Source organism: Microtus oregoni, unplaced genomic scaffold (genome assembly GCF_018167655.1).
Source record: "Microtus oregoni isolate MIOR12 unplaced genomic scaffold, Mior012 000016F_ref0000370, whole genome shotgun sequence".
In the NCBI taxonomy this organism is placed as follows: domain Eukaryota; kingdom Metazoa; phylum Chordata; class Mammalia; order Rodentia; family Cricetidae; genus Microtus; species Microtus oregoni.
The window spans coordinates 22,580,427-22,586,426 of record NW_024543075.1 but is presented as its reverse complement, the minus strand read 5'-3'; positions in this window follow the sequence as shown (position 1 = coordinate 22,586,426).

The window sequence follows — 6,000 nt, the reverse complement described above, 5'->3', positions numbered from 1 at the left end:
CGCCCCATCTTTCTCCCCTCAAGGCCCTATCTCACTTCCATGTCTTTTTGTTTTGTGACCTTGTGAAACTGTCTGTGGGAGCAAGTATGTCACCAGTGGCTAGCTACCCCACGGAAGTCAATGACATTGGCTCCCCTGGGCAGGACAAGGCTCTGTGAGCATCTCTCCAATCTGTGAATGTTTATTGGCTCAGTTTTTTGTGTGCTGTGTAGGCATCCACAGCTCTAGTCAGTTCCCGAGTGACACAGCCATGTCATACCAATAAGGTAGTATTTTACAGCCCTCTTTCCTTCCATTGGTCCTTCTATTCTATAATTTCCTTCTGCTGTTTCCTGAGCTTTGGAGCCAGTGACGTAGGTGACCCTTTTATGGCTGAGCACTCCACAGTCAATTGTCCTCAGCACCTTGTCCAGCTACGGATGGTTTGAGTGATTAATAGCGTTGACTTTGGGGTCATGAGACCTGAGCTTTCATCTCAGCACTTCCAGTTTCTGACGCAGAGCCTGGAAATGTTTCTTAAGCTCTTCGTGCCTCAGTTTCCTCATGTGTACACAAGGAGGGAATCATAACTAAGATGACAGGGGCATGAATGCATGCAAAATGTGCATATAGCACAGAGTCTGGCTTACTGCAAGTGATCAGTTTATAGTCATTTCAAAATTCTTTTGTATTAGTAAAATATGCATGCTTAGGAGTCCCCATAGAAGCTATTTTAAGTGTGCTGCTTAGTAGCGTTTGATCCATTCATGTTGTGTGGCCATGCTAACATGCATCTTTAGGATTCTTTATCTTACAAATTTGAACTCTACACTCATCAAACACCCTTCAATCCCTGAACCCCAGGCCTCAGAAAGCACCGCTCAGAAAATTACTTTCTGTTCCTGTGACTGATTGCTCTAAGGACCTCATGTAACTGGAGTGTTTTTCTGTCGATGACTGACCTATCTCACTTTTCTAACTTCCCAACGGTTCATGCTCTGTGTATAGCATAGGTTAGCGCTTCATTCCTTTTAAACGCTGGATAGTATTCTCCTCGATCCTCCACTCATTAGCCGATGGATGCTTGGGCAGCTCCTGTGAACTATACTGCTCTGGACACGGGTACAAACGTCTCTTCTGGCTTCTCTGCTTTCACTATTTCCCCTCTTCTGATTGGTTTGCAGTTTGTGCTTAAGAGGAGTATTGTATACAGAATGAAGTTGGGTCATAGATATTTTTCAAACTCCATTCTGCCAGGTTTGATAGGAGGGATTAACAGATTTACATGTAAAGCCATCATGGCCTTGAGGGGCTTGCTTTTTTTCATTTTGTGGCTTATTTTCTATTGTATCACAATTTCTCTCTCTCTTTTTCTTTATTTCTGCCTTCTTTTGTGCTTAACGGATTTCTTTCCCTTGGTAGTGAAATATTTTAATTCCTTTTTCATTTTCTTTTGTGTATATTCTATAATTATTTTCTTCGTGGTTACCATGGAGATTACATTTAGTGTTTTGTAGTTAGAATATTCTAATTTGAATCTATACCAGTGTAACTTCAATAACACTTAAAACTCTGCTCCTACACACCCATTTGCACATCTTTTAGACGTGGATGTCAGAAAATGACATCTTTATATGTGGCGTGTCCCTGAACATAAACTACTAATTTTTGTCTTTTACATAATGTGGACAAGAGAAAGTGGAGCTACAAACGATAGCAGGCTTTCTTGGACCGCCAGCCCCCAAATCATGACAAGGACACTTATTATTAATTATGAATGCTCAGCCTTATCTTAGGTTTGGCTCTAGCTAGTTTTTTTTAAATTAAATTTTTAAAATTATCCCATTTCTATTAATTTATGTGCTTCCTTGAGGCTCATTAACCTCACCTACTTACTGTCCATCCTGCTTCTGTGCTTTCTCTCTGTCTGGCTGGCTGGCTCCAGCTGACTGGCTGGCTGGCTCCACTTTTCTCTCTGCCCACCAACCCCATCTATTCCTCCTCTGCCTAGCTATTGGACAGTCAGCTTTTTATTAGCCCAATCAGGTGCCTTAGGCAGGCAAGGTGAAACAGCAACACATCTTTACATAGTTAGACAAATGCAGCATAAACTAAAGCAACATATCTTTACCTAGTTAAATAAATGCACACATCTTTGCATATTTAAACAAACATTCCGCAACAACAAACCATGTGGGAAACACTAGATTTTATAATTGCCCACATGTTTACACTTACTGGCCCTTTCATTCCTTCCTGTTGCTCCTGTCTGGTGCCCTTTCATTTCAGCTTGCTAGGCTCTTCTCAGTGCTTCTTTCAGGGCAGGAAGAAGATGTCTTATCAAGATTGGGAAGTTTCTGGTCACTGATTTTAATCAATCTTTCAAATAATCCTTCCTTTTTTTTCTCTACTTCCTACAATTGCTTTTTACACGGTGACAGACTCTCAGCTATTTCTTATCTGGGGCACTCTTAGTTTCCCCTTCACTTCTGGAGTTTTTTTTTTTTTTTTTTTTTTTTTTTAATAGCTGTAGGAGTTTTGGTTGCCATCACCTTTTCTTGCAATGCTTTGACTATCGCTGCCTGCTACATTTTTCTATCCAAAGTTTCTAAGGTTTAATTCTCAGATCATCTCATGGAAAGTCCCTCGTGTGCGATGAAGTGCTTCTGTCTGATTTTCTGCTTTCAGGAGTCTCTCTTTACTTGTGTGTGTGTGTGTGTTTTTAAAGATTTATTTATTTATTATGTATACAACATTCCTTCCATGTATGCTTGCATGCCAAAAGAGGGCACCATATCTCATTATAGATGGCTGTCAGCCACCATGTGGTTGCTGGGAATTGAACTCAGGACCTCTGGAAGTTCAGTCAGTGTTCTTAACCACTGAGCCATCTCTCCAGCCCTTGTGTTTTCTTTTGTATGTATGCATATTTGTATGCACGCACACATGTTTGTGTGTATGGATTTTTTGCAGGACTAGGGATTGAGCCTAAGGCCTGATACATGCCAGGTAAGTGTTCTGTCATTGAGTTACATCCCCAGCCTCTTTGTCTTTGAATAGTTCGGTTATAATGTATCTTAGTGTGGAAAGCTGTAATATTTGTTGAGCTTGTTGGATGTTTAAAATATTTTAAAAGTTATATTTATTTTTATTGGATATGTTTGAGTATTTTGCCTGCATTTATATCTGTGCACTGTGTATACGATACTCATAGATACCAGAAGGAGGTGTTGACTATCATAAAACTGTAGTTACTGAGTATTTGTTAGCGATCATGTAAGTGCTTGAAACTGAACCCAAAGTCCTCTGGAAGAGCAGCAAGTGCACTTAATCACTGAGTCATCTCTGGACCTCATTCTTAGAAGTTTATACTCATGTCTTTTAGAAACCTTGGGAAGTTTCTGACCATTATGTTTAATTGTTTTTTTAAATAATTCCTATTTTTCTCTTCTTCTTCATAGACTCCCACATGTATGGTGTTTGCTTGATGCTGTCACCGAGGCCCCATGGATTCCATTCAGTGTAAACATCTTCTCTTTGTCCCTCAGATGCAATAGTTTCAAACATCATACCTACAATTTGTAGATTTTTCTTTTTACTTCTCAAATACAATTTTGAGACTTTAATGAATTTTCTGTTTTAGTTACTGTAGCTTTCAGCTCTAGAATTTCTTCTTGTTCTTGATTTTAGGTTTCCTATTTCTTTACTGACATTTCTATTTTATTCATGTGTGATTTTCATGGCTTTACCCACACATTTATTTTGTTCTCTGAGCATTTTTAAGCTACTGTTTTATAGTAACTGTTGCATATGCCAACAACTAACTAGCTAGCTAACTAACTAACTAAATGTACTATAGTTATGGTCTAATAGGACTACCATCTGGCCATTCTGGACTCCTTCCTCCTTCCTTCCTCCTTCCTTCCATTCTTTCTTTCCTTTTTCTTCTTCCTCCTTCAAAAGGAGAAATACCTGATTTTCAAAGGCTTCTTTTCTTTTTGTTTACATACAAGTGAGTGTGTACCACATGAGTGCGTTTTCCTCAGAGTCCAGAGGGGGCATCAGATCTTATGATGCTAGAATTTAAATCAGATGTGAGTGCCCTTTCCAGAGTTTAAGGAACCAAATTTTGGTCCTTTGCAAGAGTAGCAAGTGCTCTTAACTACAGAGCCATTATCTCTCCAGCCCTGGAACAACTTCTTTTGGTTTACTTCTCCTCTTTGTATTGCTCCTTCTTAGTACTAGTTTCCCATGGAGTTGGTAATTCTACAATGACCTTGAAAAGACACCTAACATTTGAAAGTTTCAATTTTCTAAGTTTTCAAATGAGAATCTGAGGTTTGTTAATTCAGTTAAAATCTACTGAGTGTTTTCTCTTTGGCCTCCAAATTCTTTGACTTTCTTCTATTGAGAAAGAGTCTTTCTTTGAATATAGATTCTGTGGCTATTTGTCAACAGCTTATATCAAGAGTGCTGCCGTTCTGGATTCTAGGTCAGACTTCAGGAAAACGTAATCCTCTACTTCTGGTCCTTGGGAGAACTGACTCCTGGAGTTGGCCACCATACTGTTGGGAATCCCAAGCAACCAGTGGAGAGGCATACATGAAGGGGAGCCAACCTCCCTGTTAAAGCTCCAGGAGACACTTGCAGTTGACAGCCAGCAGCAACTTATTGCCAAGTGGAAAGTTTGAAGTTGGATACCTCAGTTTCCTGTCGGCCAACCACCGCTGGCGCCATATGGAATCGAGGTGCTTCCAGCTTATCCATTTTTAAATTAACGAAATCCATTCTCTAGAGCAGAGCAGGCAAAGAAATACAGTGTGATCCACATATATTGTTTTATATTTTCTAGTAACTACATTGCAAAAAATAAAAGCAATCAGACCGAATTACTTTTAGAGAAAAAATTTGATTATGTAAAAGTATTGGAACTCATCAATATATAAAAATGTTATAATTTCATCATGCAATGAAAATGAAAGTTATGAGCTTTTCTACATCTCTTGTCATTGTACATGGTTGAAATTTAGGCCGATGGCATGTAATCTTAGTGGTTACATGGATGGCTATGTTTAACAATCAGTTCAGACTGGCTAAATTTCAAATGCTCAACAGCCACATGTGTCTAGCGTTGCCTGAACTGGAGACTGCAACTCAAGAATGAGAGGGTTGGAACCCAAAATATTCTCACAACTCAATAGACAAACAGAACAGGATACACAGAGGGGAACTGACTTGGGTGGGGTTGGGCAATCCAGTGGTTTGCATGGTGTCAGCCCCCACATGCCCATGTCACAATTCCTGTAACCTATGAATGTTATCTTGTCTTTTTAGTTGTGAACCTAGACTTTATGTCTGAGGCACTTCTCTAGACTAATCCACCAATATTATCTTATTTAGAAAATGTCTTCCTAGATGTTATTAACTTGAGGATGTTGGGATAAAGAAATCATCCAGGTTACTGGGGTGAGTCTGAAATCCAATGACCAATTGTCCTTGTATGAATGAAGTCTGGTCTGAAGAGACCTTGGCTCCATTTACAATCCAGAGCAACCTGCTTTCTGTCACCTCTGAAGCCTACCAAACGTCCAGCATTTACTCCGGTGATCAGAATAGGGACTCTGGGGATCTGGACACACACACTAATCTTCTGCTCTTTGGTCTTACGACACCATGCCAAGTCCTTCCCCCTTCCTCATCTTTTCAGAGGACCTCTTTGTTGCTCTTTGTTTCTATCTTTCCTTGTTTAAAGTATGTTTCCCATGTGGGACCCATCTTTATCCTATACTGTACCAGGCCACCTCTCTCTCTCTCTCTCTCTCTCTCTCACACACACACACACACACACACACACACACACACACACACACACACACATTAAAAGGTTGTTGCCTCTTTTCCAGACACAGAGACTGCCCTGCTTTTTGTCCAACGTGATGAGCTGGTTCCAGCCCTAGGTCATTTGCACTGGTGCTTTTCTCTAGAACATTCTAGCCTCAGACAGGACCGTGGCTCCCACCT